The following is a 13,594-nucleotide window of genomic DNA, read 5'->3' as shown; positions in this document are numbered from 1 at the left end:
GACTGTTAAGTTGAATTTACTAGAAATGCTATTAAAAGAGCAAGTGCTATTCATCAGAGTGAAAAAAAATCAAAATGAAGCAGAAGAGAAACCAGTGGATTTAGTATAAAATATTTTACTGGAGTTTTAAGGTTCTGCTATTCTTTCAAGAGGATCTACAGACTACCTGTGACAGAGCAAACAACAGAGAAAGGAATCTAGTTTCCCAGAGGCTAGAGTTCTATGCATTCAGTTCCATCACCCAGTTAAAAAGCCTAGTTTTGAGTTTTGTGAGGGTTTTTTTAAGAGTGCACTAGCTAACACATACTAAAACGCTAGAAATAACAAAGGTAAACAGCAATTATTACAGACTCTTTGCTTTGGATTTAACATTGGTAACAAATGTGGGACACGCCCACACACCAGAAATGTGTAAAATAATGCACTGGCGTTTCTGTGACAGCAGTAATTCACCTGGAAATGCAACAGCAGCAGTAACACACATGAGGCTCCTGCCAGCAGGTAGAGTTCAAGCTCTGTAAAAATCCCGGGAACACACTCAGCTGACATGTACAGGCAGACACTGCTGCATTTACCGTCATCTTTCTTACCCCTGCCAACTACAAAGACACCAGAACTCATGTGCCTCCCACGGACATCGCTTATCTGGTGTCTGCTGGTTAGTCCTTCAAAAGCCACTTGCCACCACCCACCAGCACACAGAGTCCATATGGACAAAGCCCTGCCACTCTTTGTCAACTGCATAAATTCGCTCAGTATATGGAGGGAATGGCAGAGCGCACATGCTGCACAAAGTACTGCACGCTGAATCCAGGCAGTGCTGCTTTTTTATCCACTACTGAGATATTATCTCTCAGCTTGGATATAGAAAAATCAATTAGAAGTACCATGCTTCTTCACTGAATTGGCTGAACTGTGATCATTATTTTATTCATAGAATTTTCTAACAGCATTAAGTAAATTTTGCAGAAGTCACTTCATAATCCTTTAACTGGAAGGTCAGTACAAACTATCTAGTTTATCTTACCAAAGGCAAAGAATATTCAATTCTAAGGCTTTATCATTCCTAGAAGTAAGCAGGTTTTGAAAGTACATTAGTGACACACAAACCTTTAGGGTCAAAACTGTGAAAATTAAGTTCCTTAGCTTTACATTGAATTTTTGACACCATGTATTGAACACAGATGAGGAGATCTATCAGTTACGGGCTCTCACTCAAACTGACAACTCTGCAACATAAGGAGAAACTAAGAACAGCTTTGCTTGGATCTCTTCAAGTGATACATGACACAGATGACCAGTTTCCATTCTTTTTCATGTTTAAAACCCTGCATGTTCAAATGTAACAGGCAAGTCATATGCAACTTTCAGAGAATATTAAACAGAACTACAGTGGTTGAGATAAAATTCATTCTGAAGTAAAAGAAAGGGAAAGTAAAGAAAGACTTTGATCTAGAAAAGCTGGTTATATAACAACTTCTCTGATTATGTTTCCTGATTATTTAATAACCATGTCTATCTGCTGATTATTTTCAGTGATTATTTGATAACTATGTCTATCTGCATCACTTTTTTGGCTTAAAAGTCCAAGCTAACATCAATGGCTATTGACCTAGAAACCAAAGCAAAAGGAAAGACTCCTCCTTCTGCTTTCACTGGTTGTTTTATTAGGCCCATTTTGAGTAAAATCAAGTGCAAGTTGAGTTGCACACAAATGTTTTCCCAACTTAACTATAATGGATAGGAGAATATTGTTTCTGTGCTCCCAGTACAGCAGTTTTAAGTAAGCCCTTATTGCAAATGCAGTTTTACCTACCCAAGGATTTTTTTTCTGATGCAGCTTGTTTCACTTGGAGATCTGTTTTGAGACAAGCCAACAAAATAATTGTTTTGTTGATTCTTGTTATGTCTACAGCAGTGGAACCTGCTGCAATAGATGTCGATGTCTGTGAAACTCATGCTATATGGAAAAGAATTTTTTCTTTTTATTTTTAGCATGGTTTCTGCACAAAAAGGAGGGCTATATCATCTCCTCTTTTCAGACATATTCCCATCAATGCCAGTGACAACTTTTCATCAACATCACATGATGTTGCCTTTCAGCAAATTTCTGAAGTTTTAGTTATTTTTTTCAGTACCGTATGTAGAGATGAAATTAACAAGTTCTGTTTTCCACGTCTGCCTCCGATTCACTCAATACCCAAGGGGAAAGTCAATTTAAATATTTACAAGCTCAGCAGATTATTAATTATGATTAACATCATCACCTCCAGGGCTCAGATGTTGCAAAATGTCATGCATGCGAACACAGAAAGCATTCATAAATACATCCAATGCAAGGTGTGGCATCTTGGGACAGCTGCTGGTCTCTTCAGAGAATGGCTGGGAAACAGGAATCTGTCATCCATCATTCATTAAAATGGCAATTACTGAAACAGCAGCAGGACCCACAAGTTCGCAGTATTTGTCTTCTATGCCAATTTACCTAGCCAAACACCCTTACAAGAAAACTTACATAAAACACCAGCCCTCTAGAAAAATGTATAAACATCCTTAGAATTTAAAATTAAATTCACATATGTTTTCTAAAACAGATTTCATTCAGTTCAGTTTGAAGCACCTACTGTAGTAATTTTCAGCAATCCTATGTCTTGAGAGTATCATAAACCCCCTCCCCCGTAGCTTAATAAATACACACTGATTGAAGTTTCCAACTTACTTGCAAAATATAATAAAATCGAACTGAATAATAACATAAAGAAGACACTAAAACTATGTATGCTTCAGATAGATGGAGAAAAAGTTCAGTATTTGACAGCACAGGACCAAATAAGTTCTAACTGCCATTCCCAAATCTGTGGTGTAGCCTTGTCTAAACATAAGTCACGTTACTTTAATTAAAATTAGAGTAGGTAGTTTAACGGTAGTTCAATGGAAGCCCCAGCATATGTAAAGAAAAAGACAGCCATTGTCTAACCCCTCCCCAAAAAAAGGTAAACTGCCTCCACTGGTACAAGGCAATTTTAAGAGTGGTGAAATCCCTGCACTTAAGTTCTAGAACACACCAACTGCAATTACCCATTGAAAATATCCATTTACAGCTGACTGTTCTGATCATACTCACTAACTGCAAACCTCTGTGTATCTTTTGGATGTCTTCAAAGTTTGATGAAATAACATATTAAAAACTTACGTACCAAAGCATTTATAAAGAAGAAGTAACCAAAAGAAGACAATAGAAAACCGCAAGCAAGCTTGATCATAAAACAAAATATCATAAAACTGCAGCACACAAAAGGAGTGATGCAGATAAAACTGATGCAACTTTTCCACTGCTTTTTGGTAGAGCATACCAATTTTGGCATATTCAAAGATACATTTGTGACAGACATGGCCAGAAAATTAGTTCTTAATTATTGTTGTGGAGGAATTTACATTTAAATCTACATCTTAGTATATCAGTCACATTAATTTACTGAACCATGCAGTCAGCAAAGTAAGCATTCTGCATATTCATCACTTCCTCTTTCAGCTGGAAAGTTGCATTTCATTTCCCCCAACAATGTTTAAAACCCTTTTCAAAACATGACCGCTAAAAACACACCTGCTCACCACTGGTACACATCGTATAAATTTTGGAGAACTGCAACCCCAAATTTCAGGATTATAACTTCAGAAGCATGACCTGTGAAAGATCTCTGCGTCTAAGATTAGCTTGCAAGCGGCCAGCACAAAGAAAATTTACAGAATTTGTAAAGATTAAAACATCTAAAGGACAAGAAAAGCTAAAACCAGTAGATTGAAATAATCCAATGAGTTCCTGGGTAAATCTGTTCAATCACTTGCTATTTTTCCCCCAAGCTCTTACAGTTTTAGTCCATTCAATCAATTAAAAATATCCCATAAAATATGAAAAGCTCTTTAGGCTATCTTAAAAGAACAGCATTTCCTTTGAAGCCACCACAATTGAAAATTAAAAGAGGAGATGAAACTTTTCTTTGAATCCAATTTATAAAAAAAAAAAAAAGGTATTTTAGTTTTTTTACAGATTAGAATTATGCTTTTATATAGCATTTGGTTCACAATATTAAAATCTACCGGAGTTACAGTATTACAAATATAGTAAAATATCTGCCAACTTAATTATCTTTCACCAATAGTTACACACTAAATTAATAGACTCAGTATTAAGTATGTGAAAGCAGTATACTGGACATAGAAAAACAATAATTGATTATTATGGACTTCCATAGTAATATGATAGAAAACCACTACTAATCCCATGAAATTAGAGTTTAATTCCTGGCATGTTTAGCATTACAATTTATATTTAGCATTCAATGTAATTTATGTTAATAAAAAGCAGTGAAAATTTATTTTCATGCTAACATCCAAAAAAATTCTGCACCTTGACTGGTGATGCTCACATTTAAAAACCTTAACTGGGCAGGCTAGAAATGTTAAAGTAGCAACAAGCCTCGTTACCAGGGTAAGTTAAATGTTAAACTTCACAAAAGTCATTAGAGGATAAACATTAAAATTATAGCTTCAAACTCTTAGGTGCAACTCCTATTTTACAAAGTTAGGTATGGTTTTAAAGAGAAGTGATATTCTCGCAGAAATCTTACTAAATGTTTTGTGAAAAAGAGAAGCTGCAGTTTTTGTCAGCTGTGATACATCTTTTTCCACAAGTGTCAAGTTAACAGTATTATCATCATATACTGTGTTTTTAAAAAACATGTATCCAACTCAAGCTTTGGTAGTACCAGAGACAGATGTTCAGTCTCAAGAGCTCCTTTCTGCCAGATGTCTTGTCCTCTACCACAAAGATCATTTACTTGTAATACAAAAAGCCCAGGCACCTTGCTGAACTGTAAAGCAGGAAGCAAACTTCATGAGCTGCCTTAACCTAGATCACAGAAACACACAAAATTTTCATGCTACAGAGGATAAAAATGAAACAAAAATACATTTTACCTATACATAACTATGAATTGACTCGAGTGGAGAGTTATTCACTGCTAACAAACATACAAAACAACCAATCCAAAACTAAATTTGTTTTCCTTAAAATAATTTTCGGCTTGGTCCAAACCTGCATTTTGATTTGGAATGTCAAACCTTAGCATTGAGCACTCGCTCCTCACTCTTCCTCTACAGCAACCATCTGGCTGTTCCCACCTCACGCAAACAGCCATCACTCATCCCTTTCTTTCCTTGTGTGCCTCCAGAGACCAGAATAGCCAGTCTAAAAAAGCTCTGTTTCTTGTGGGCAAGAAGGAGAATAAAGAAGGCAGCATGGCAATGAGAAATCTGCACCTACGGGTTCAGAAGCTGCTGCCCCTTCCACTGTACTGCAGTAGAGGGCAGGACCTACTCCCACGGAAAAGCTTAGCCCCCAGCAGACAAAATAGTGCATCTCTGCACATTTAGATAAGGTCCCCAGCACTGTGCTCTGTGTTGGTCTGTAGCTGGCAAGAATCCTTAAGCCATTCCCTGCTTCCTCCAGGGAAGGCAGTAGCCTGGATGGAAGCAAGCCACAGACTGTCTACAAGATCATACCATAAATTAGTGTGTAACACCAAGGATCATAAAGCTTCTTTTAAAGAAATTTCAAAGTTACATCGATTGCTTGAGGTTTATATTTCTATGTATCTTCCTTAAAATAAATGGACAGATGGCAAACTATTAACAATTCAGGGCACACCAATACAGATGAAGTGACACACTTCAATTATTATATCAGAATAACTGCATCATTTTATTCTGCACACAGAACACAACACTAGATGTGATTATTTAAAATATAACATTTCTCTAATATTTTTTTTTAACTGGGCTAAATATCACATTAATATTGATACACATTAACATTTCACTATACTTACTCGGATCTACATTATTATTGTTATTTTAGCATCTGACAAGCACTTCTTCTTTATTTATTACTTTATTGTTATAAAACTTGTGTTTATTAAATAATTAGTTGCTATTTTTCAGTCTGGATGTTATGCCAAGCCACTTCTGGAAGAAACTGGGACATCTTCATTATCTGTACTTTTGTTTACTTAGTATCGCAGGAGCTAGACAAGGAAAAAATACCAGATCATGTTCTCTATTAAAACACATCTTATTTAATTACCAAAGGAAATACTACCTGTAGGTACCGAACTGATCACTCTAAACACTGCAATCTCATGTTTTCGAATTTGCAGATCTCAGTCTCCCATGCATACTTGGAATTCATCATTAGACAAGAAAAAGAGATGCCTACTGCTTTTTTAATGCACAAGTAATAACAAACAACACTACAGACTCCAGTTATTTTTCCCAAATATTTTCGGTCAGACATATTTTGTTTAGGTATTAACTTTGATATTTACTTTCTTACTATCCACTAGAACCACTGTACTTCATATTTATCTTTTTCACAAATTCTTCCCTACTAGTGTCACAGCACTTTATTGATGAAACCTAAATAAAACACTTTTCCCTAGCACATTATCTTCCAGTAACAGGACAGAAAAAACTAGCAGCTCTTCGGATATATTAGAGCTGAGGGTTGAGCGAGCTGACTAACTGGATCACCACTCCTTACTCAGGTAATATATACATCCTTCCACATCCCAGTTCCCAGCACCTGCTCCAAGTAAGCAGTCATCCTCCAATTTCTACTTCAGCCTAAAGAAAAGCAGGGAGCACTGGACCCCTGCTGCTATTCAGTTTCAGAGACTTGCTGTTGCTGCCACCATCAAAACATTTTTCAGTCTACTGTATGTCCACAGCTTTACCCAAGTTTGTATTCCCTGATGTCAAACCCAAAAGGTGAGGGATGGTTGGGATGGGAAGGATAAGTATGAACAGGAAAGATGTCATACCATTCCTTTCTCTAAACTCAACCTGCATCCTTACCCTTCTGGCTTTGGCCATGGCAGGCAGAGGATGTACATCATTTGGACAGCAGTCACCCCTCAAGACCACCATGTCTGGGGATGCAGCCTAAGTACAAGCCTCCCACTCCATAAGGTACTTCCAGCCCAACTACGGGACTGTTTGATGTACTTTTAATTTTTTTTTGACCAACAATTTGAAAATTATGGTCCATGAGGCTCTGGGGAACAGCAGAAAGAGATGAATTCTTTAGGTAAAAATCTGAAGCTGGCACATGGCAAACCATGTCTAGTTTTAAGGGTAGTGAATCATTCACTGATTCAACATAATCAGACACATTAGTTCAGAGAAAAGCTTAGTAATTTTGCTATACTATACTATAATAAACTGAAGGTAAATGTCATACTATATTTTGGCATTTTGAGGCCAGCTGCATGACACCAAACTTTACAGAAGGCAAATAGATTTGCATTTGTTGCTATTTATTGCTGAACAGCAGCATCTTCCATGTTAGTCTAAAAACAGCCTGTAAGAAACAGCACTGTTTCCTTAGAAAATATGCAAATCTTTTCTGTAAGAAAATACAGCTAAAATATATTAGGGAAATGTGCCTAAAGGGTACAGCAGAGATCAAACCCCAAAGCTCACACACATCAGCTCTGCTTTAGGCACACCTGCAGAATCAAGCTGTGCAGCTCTGAAGCAAGAATGCAGTTACTGCAGTTCCAGGACAATATATTCTGGCATAGACATGCACATACAGAAATGGAAATAAGCTTCCCTATAGAAAAAGAACTTTGTTCCCTGCATAACTACAATCACATCAGGGATTTTACAGTGAAATCCTTCCTTTGGGGAAAAAAACCCCACCAAACCAAATCACAAAATCTACCCTTCCACCCCTGAACACACCTTAACTAGGACTGAACGATGCCAAAGTTGTACCTGGAGTATTAAAATTTGGAGGTAGCTATTCCTATCTTCCATTTCAGATGTGGGAAGACTACAGAATACAACTTATTTTCTCCAAGACAGAAAAAAAGATCCCTAGAACAGAGAATGTAAGGTTCCCTGCTTCTCTGCAATAGACACTCCACTTTTTATATAATTACCTAGAACACTACAGCAAGGGGGTTAATAAATTTCAAACACTCAGAAGTACTAAAGAGTCAAAACTACAACAGTTTGGAAGGGCCCTTTTTTTATTTCTCAGTAGAAAAGAGCCCCCCGAAAGCATATGTCACACACATTGTATGGACTTTACACAGCCCCCAACGAAATGAGCTGAAGAAGCCACACAACATCATTCACCATGAGCTATGTGCAACACCTCAGAGGACATCAAACCCCAAATCTAAGGGATCTAAGGGATCACTCCTTTAAGCTCATTAATACATTTACATCCATTACATCCATTAAATCCAACAGAGCCTCAACATCACCCTGAACGGGTGCATTATGGCAACGCTGAACTCTCATGGTAAGCGCTTCAAGCCTTTTCCAGGTGAGAAACACATTTAGGAATGCAATTAGGGCTGTTCTGCTGTGCTGGAACAAGGGACCTGCACAAATCCATCTGGTTTATGCAACTGGCAAAAAGGCCTTAGCCTGTTTTTATTAATTATTATTTCCTGTTAAGGATGATCATGAACCTCAGGGATAATCGGGTGGGGGAATCCAAACCACACCGTTCTCATGAACAGATCCATTCGATGTGTACTGCTGATGTTTTCTTTGTTGCTCATTTTACCATACATAAGCACTTAAAAGTAAGACCTCATCAGTGGGTCATGTATTTGCTCATACATCACACACTGACATGTCCCTGGAAGTGTTCAAAGGCCAGGTTGGATGGAGCAACCTAGTCCAGTGGAAGGTTTCCCAGCCCATGGCAGGGGCCTTGGAACAAGATAATCTTTAGGGTCCCTTCCAACCCAAGGCATTCCGTGATTCTATGATGTACAGTAACACATACACTTTCTAAACAACATTATCAGGTAGGGAACAGCATCCTTAGCAACTGTTAACCACACTAGATGTGTAAAAATGACAATAACAGCAAGTATTCTGTTTTTTGAAACATGTGACCTTTAGGTGAAGGTAAATGAATAAAAAAACCTGATCTCTCCCTCCCCACCAAAAAAACCCCCCACCAACGCAAAACAACCCCGCGGGGAGCCAACCCACAGTTCAGCAGAGCTCTCATCCGAGACCGAGCTGTAGCGAACCCCGCACGATCCAAAGGGAGTAAACGCTTCAGGAAACAGGTCGCACAGGGCGCCTGTTCCCTTAGGGGCAGGAGGGACAACAAGGAGAGAGGTAAGTGAACACGAAGAGGGAGAGAGGGGAGGGAGAGAGGGAGGGAGAGGAGGGAGAAGGGAGAGAGGAAGGAAGCAGGGACGGAGGGAGGGAAGGAGGGAGGACAGAGAAGCAAGGAGGGAGGAGGAGGAAGGGAGTAAGAGGGAGAAGTGGGTGGAGCCCTCCGAGGCCACGCCCCCCCGCGCGGGCAGCCTGGCCCGGCCCCTCCCCCACCCGGGAGCCGCGCGCTGCGGGGAGGTGGCGGCTCGCGCCGCTCGTTTTCCCCCCCTTCCTTTCCTCCGCCCCCGCCCGCCCGGATACGGAACGGCTCCCGCGCCCCCCACGGGGGTGTCGGGCCGGGCCGGCCGCCCCCTCGTCCCCGCACTGACCGTCGGGGGTCCCGCTCGCTGGCGCAGCGGCTCCGCCTCGGCCTCAGGCGCGGCGGGCACGCCCCGCCTCGCGCCCCATCCCGGCGCCGCCGCCGCCCGGCGCTCGCAGGCACGGCCGGGGAGCGGCGCGAGCTGCAGCCACCGCGCATGCGCGCCGCCTCGCTCCGCGCGGCCGGGAGGGCGGGGCGGGAGGCGCTGGTCTCGCCGCGCGCGGGGTATGACGGGAATTGTAGTTCATCCCGGGGGCGCTGCCTGGGAGGCGCGTGGCGGCTGCGGCCGCCGCACTACAGCTCCCAGCGGCCCGCGCGCCGCGAGGGGGGAGCGACGGTGCCTCTCCTGCCTCCCTGGCTGTTGAATCCGCTGCCTGAGGGGTGCCCGGCCTCCCGGCCTCCCTTCCTCCCTGCCCGGCGGGGACAGCCAAGATATGTGTATGGAGCTTCCGCAGCAGCCGCCGAGGGCCGGCGGGCAGCGGCCCCACCGCTCCTCTGGGCAGGTTTACAAGAAACGCGAGGGTCCTTGGTCCTTAAGCCAGCAGTGGCCATTGTGGCCAAGAAGGCCGGTGGGTTCCTGGGGGTCATTGGGAAGAGCATTCACAGCAGGTCAGAGGAGGTGATCCTGCCCCTCCAACCCTGGTGAGGCCACATCTGGAGTGCTGTGTCCAGTTCTGGGCTCCTCAGTACAAGAGAGACGTGGAGCTCCTGGAGCAGATGCAATGAATGGCAGCAATGATGATCAAGGGACTAGAGCATCTCTCTTAAGAGGCAAGACTGAGAGAGTTGGGCCAGTTCAGCCTCAACAAGAGACAACTGTCTATAAGTATCAGAAGGGAGGTGCCAAAAGGATGGAGCCGGGCTCTTAGGGTTGCCAAGCAATAGGACAAGAGGCAACGGCCAGAACCTGATGCACAGGAAGTTCCACCTGAATATGAGGAAGAACTTTACTGTGTGGGTGACCAAGCACTGGGACAGAGCCCAGAGGGGTTGTGAAGTCTCCCTCATGGGAGATACTCAAAAACCATCTGGACACAATCCTATGCCATGTGCTCTGGGATGACCTTGCTTGAGCAGGGAGGTTGGACCAGAGGTTGGAAGGGACCACTGTGGTCCCTTCCAACGTGACCCATTCTGGGAGTCTGTAATTCTGTTAGTAGTGATAAAGCTGGGTACGGCCAAACATGTTGTGAGATTATAATTGTCAGAATGAGAAGTCTGGGAACACTACAAGTCCCAGCACAGCAGCTGACACAGCCCCATAGGTGGGGGCACCTGGGCTGCCTCCTCAGCTCACAGGGGAGCAGCTGTTGGCTTCGGCTTTGGCTTCATCCTGCATAACAAACCTGACCTTGAGTCGCTGCCCACTCTCTCTGCCACTCTGAAATACAAGGAAATGGAGTCTGGATGTGACTTGAGGCAACCTGTGCCAAGGAACACATCTCCATCTAAATGTGCATCCTGTTTACAGTGATGCTGAAAGGAATTTTGCAAATTTTTGCCTCTTACAATGCAAGTTTCTGTTATGTTAAGCACCTGCATAATTTGAATCCCTTTCAGGATTCTTCATCAACAGAAGAATTTGTTTCAGCCAGAAGCAGGGCCGATTCATTCCCACAGCCTCAAGCATAATCCCCAGCCTATTGGACACATTAATACTGTGGCAGCGTGCCACCTGCTCCATTTATTCACTTGAGATTCAATGCTGCTTAGTCCCTGTCAAATGAGCTCTTTGTGCCACCTCCTGCAGTAATGTAAAAGGTCCCCCACAGGAATTTCTGCTATTCAGTAGAAGATACAAAAGGGAGGGTTGTAAACACTCTGATTAGTGTTGGAGCGCAGGGATATTGTCTCCACTGCATATTACATAACCACACAACTTCCAGTCTACCTCCTCCTCTCCAGAAGAAACAGTTTAACAGCAAGGGTTCACTGGGCTACTTAACTTCACAGCTGAACGCGTTTCTCTTTTTATTTTATACAAAACACACGTTACTCCTGGCAAAAGAAGAGAAAAAGTTTAGTTCTGTAACATTCCATAGTAATTCAGGATGATTGTGAGGATCTCCACTTGAAGTGACAGTGGCCAGAGGCTCTCAGCTCTGAAGAATGAGTGTTATCAGAGGCCTTTGCCAAGAAAAATTCATGCACAATGGGCCCATCAGCTAATGAACCCAGAATGAATCTTCTCCCAGTTTTTGAGGACAAACAAGTGATTGTGTGCAGTACTGACTATACCAATTTACTGCCGTGTGAAACACATTTGGATGATTTCTGACTTAGAAAACTTACTGAGGTCTGAGGCCAACTTACACAGACCCAGGCACTTTCTTACATCCTCCACATGCTGCACATTCACTCAGTAAATTCTTACTGCTTTAAGAACAAAATGAAACAAGGATTCGGAGGTGGCAAGCTCTCTGCTTTGAAATTCAGTCTCACCTGAGCCTCATAAACACAATAAAATAGTAATGGAGGGGAACTTTAGAAACCATTTAGTCAGTAAAAAAAAAAGGGAAAAGGCATAGCTATGTTAATGAATAATTCCTTCCTTCTTCTACAACTTCAAGAAAGCCAGTCTGGGGTCGAGTTTGTCTTAGAAAGATGGGAGTCTACGTGGGTTGTACCATTCTGGGATAAACTTTAGACATGCTGTGTAATTCTCATGAGCAATAAAGGAATATACAGCAGTCATAAAGAAACTAGTTGGCCTCATACAGAAACAAACATGTGAAACAAGAGCCTGGATATACATCAGGAAACCTAGAAGTATTAAATTAATTAATGCCTTTGGGGGGAAAAAGTATGATGTTTGTAGAAAGTACCACAGAGCAGAAGGGAGCTAAGAAAGTGTGTGATACTGAACTCTGCCTAAAATACCCCCATGGGCAGTACTAAGGAGTCACAGAATCATAGAATCACAGAATGGTTTGCGTTGGAAGGGACCTTAAAGGTCACCTTGTTCCAACCCCCCCTGCCACGGGTGGGGATATCTTCCATTAGAACAGGTTGCTTAAAGCCAAATAATTCCAAGTTCTCCGCAGTAGGAAGAAAATGTATAAATACTTAAACAATGAAGAGGGTTTAAGAAAACTTGGGTCTTGGCCACTCTTACGTCGTAGATAGAATTGTCTGAAAGGAATTTGCTCTGTTCTGTGCAACGTTTTGTATCCAAGTATGTTTTTCTATGTGAGTAGCACAAACTTTAGTGATGTACTGGTGATTTGGTGAGAGAATATGGAATCTTGATACAAGTGTTTCCTTTGCAAAACCCAGCAGATAGTATGATCAGCAAAATGTTAGGTTCTCTGATCAACACTCCTCTCCATGAGCACAAAGGAGCCCAGTGGCACAGTGAAAAGTAGGGGAACCCCAGTACGGTACACAGAGAAATGAGCTCCTCCCAGGACTGTCCCAGGACATCAAAAGCCCCTTGGCCAGCAGGTCGAGGGAGAGGATTCTGCCCCTCTACTCTGCCCTGGTGAGACCTGACCTGGAGTGCTGCATCCAGCTCTGGGGTCCCCAGCACAAGAAAGACATGGACCTGTTGGAGCAAGTCCAGAGGAGGCCACCAAGATGATCATAGGATAGAGCATCTCTCCCTTGAGGAAAGGACCAGAGAATTGGGTTGGTTCAGCCTGGGAAAGAGAAGGCTCAGGGGTGACCTAATGGTGGCCTTCCAGTACCTGAAGGGAGCCTACAAGAAAGATGGAGAGAGACTTTTTACAAGGGCATGTAGTGTCAGGACAAGGGGGAATGGATTCAAACTAAAAGATAGGTTTAAATTTGATATTAGGACGAAGTTCTCTGCCATGGGGGTGGTGAGGCACTCGAACAGGTTGCCCAGAGAAGCTGTGGATGCCCCATCCATGGAGGTGTTCAAGGCCAGGCTGGATGGAGCTCTGAGCAAGCTGGTCTAGTGGAAGATGTCCCTGCCCATGGCAGAGGGGTTGGAACTAGGTGATCTTTAAGGTCCCTTCCAACCCAAATAATTCTATGATTCTGTGATTCTATGACAGCCATCAC

The 13,594-nt window shown here is 42.5% G+C and overlaps 1 protein-coding gene across 2 annotated transcripts in view; it reads right to left on the bottom strand.

Annotated features, from left to right (window-relative positions):
* RALBP1 (ralA binding protein 1) overlaps positions 1–9,733 on the bottom strand; it is a 36,200-nt gene extending 26,467 nt beyond the window's left edge. The window contains exon 1 of one of the 2 annotated variants that reach the window (XM_064656901.1): positions 9,579–9,733. The gene's annotated coding sequence lies outside the window, so the exon portion shown is untranslated. Of the gene's footprint in view, positions 1–9,078; positions 9,290–9,578 lie in introns of those variants that run through there. The other variant, XM_064656908.1, reaches the window with a different exon arrangement.
* Positions 9,734–13,594: the final 3,861 nt, after the last annotated feature.

The sequence above is a fragment of the Pseudopipra pipra genome, chromosome 1 (genome assembly GCF_036250125.1).
Source record: "Pseudopipra pipra isolate bDixPip1 chromosome 1, bDixPip1.hap1, whole genome shotgun sequence".
Classification (NCBI taxonomy): Eukaryota; Metazoa; Chordata; class Aves; order Passeriformes; family Pipridae; genus Pseudopipra; species Pseudopipra pipra.
This window is presented reverse-complemented; position numbering and strand designations above follow the sequence as displayed.